This window comes from Halyomorpha halys, unplaced genomic scaffold, assembly GCF_000696795.3.
Source record: "Halyomorpha halys isolate HHAL.00 unplaced genomic scaffold, Hhal_1.1 Scaffold405.1, whole genome shotgun sequence".
NCBI classification, from domain to species: domain Eukaryota; kingdom Metazoa; phylum Arthropoda; class Insecta; order Hemiptera; family Pentatomidae; genus Halyomorpha; species Halyomorpha halys.
In genome coordinates this window covers 375,047-376,942 of record NW_027109269.1, presented here as the reverse complement: position 1 = coordinate 376,942, position 1,896 = coordinate 375,047, and positions in this window count along the sequence as shown.

Sequence of the window (1,896 nt, the reverse complement as noted above, 5' to 3'; positions counted from 1 at the left end):
TAATTGTATAATTATAATTAATTACTAATAGTAAGAATTTATTCATGATATTGAATTCTGCAGATTTTACTTCTACTTTAATTAAGAAAACCGTCTTAGAAACCTGGGAGCTTCTGTGGCACAGGGTCGAATCCGGCCTGTGGTTTCGATTATAATTTCTTGTTTGTTTGGTTGTTTAGTGACGCCAAACTTCATTGGTCATCAACGCCATTTATATTTTATTTAATTTTGCTAATATTCGTTTAATTTTATTTATTTTTTAATTTGATTATTTTATTTTTTTATTTATTTTTTTATTTTTTTTTTATTTTTTGACTTCCGATCAAGTTATATTTTTGTTAGTAAATTTTGTGATTTCAAAAACTGAAACACTAATTCTACTGCCTTATCATCGTCTCCAATGGTTTTTGAGATATCTTGGCTTAGTCCCAAGCTATTGAGGTGTGGTGTAAAATAACAAAGTGGTGTAAAACATCGTTGGAAAACATGGCTTATTGTTAAATTGTTATTGCAATACTGGCAGTTCGGAGGCGTTTCTATAATTTCTTTGGTGGACCCACGAAATAAAAACTTGACCCCAGAGAACAGGGTGGTGTAGATTAAACCTACATATATGTCAGAAATGACCAGGAAGGGTGTCATAAAAAAAAAAAAAATAATGAAATAAAAAAAAATTTATGATGGCCACAAAAATCATATTTTTTTTTTTTTCATTTTTCAATGAATTACACTGATGAGTAAAAAAATGAGCTCTCTCTCTCTTTTTTTTTTCTGAAGGAAGCTAAAATATACAAAGTGGAACATATCAGACACTAATTGATCAATTTCAGTTTCAGGTATAATGCAAGACATTAGTGATTATTTAATAAGAATTAATGAAGAAACTTTAAATTTATTTTAATTACCTTTAACCTTCGATGTAGACAAAAGGACAGGAGTCGCAACCAGGAATCGTCGGAATTGAGAAGGAAAAGTTGGGTACTTACCACATTAGTTAATATATCGTTGGGCAATTAAACCAGTCTTGGGCCTTTTGTATATGAATGCAAATACATATTTGTGGACCACACCGTGCTATGTCTCACAAGCCTATTTTTGGTTTTCTCTTTCCGACTGGATTTTCAATGCTTTTTTTTTTTTTTTTTAAATTAACTACTTTGCAAACTCCTGGAAGGTAAATGGGTCCCATTTATTTAGAAAAAAGACTTCAACAAGGGAACATTGCTGTAGCCATTGACTCTAAAATGTACCCCTGACCAGGAAGCCTCGCTATAACTTTTAAAGGAGCAGACAATAAAAGAAGATAGGGCTAAGAATGGCCTATATTAAACAGGCCGAGGGAAGAGGAGAGACATTACACCTGAAATAGGCCCACTAATTATAGCCAACACCTCCCTCTCTCTCTCTCTCTCCCTCTCTCACCCTCTCCCTCCCCTCCTACCTGGCGAGATCAATTTTCTAACGACAATTAGGTTTTTTTCTGTCCCTGACTTAAGCCTTTTGTAGTCGAGGAAATGATCCCTTTAGACGCATTTCTTAATTGCCACCTTAGGTAGCTACAATAGGAATGTCCTTTCAGCTGTTGAAGGAATCACAATTACCTTCTATTTCAGGTGGCGTGATCTGGAGGGGAGGGAAACAATTAAAGAAAAAAGGATCAAAAACGACTCTGGAAAAAGAGTTTGGATTTCGATAATTCGATATCTTAAAATAAAAAACCATCCCTCCAAGCATCATTATATTGGAGTAGAACTCAGCATTGTTTAAAAAAATACGTGCTAATGCCTAAAGTAAGATCACCTATTTCTTTTAGAATCACTTAGTCAAAAAGTTTAAAATACATTGTTCACTTTCTAAACAATGTTAGCATCATTGCCACTACTAGTGCTGTCAAAT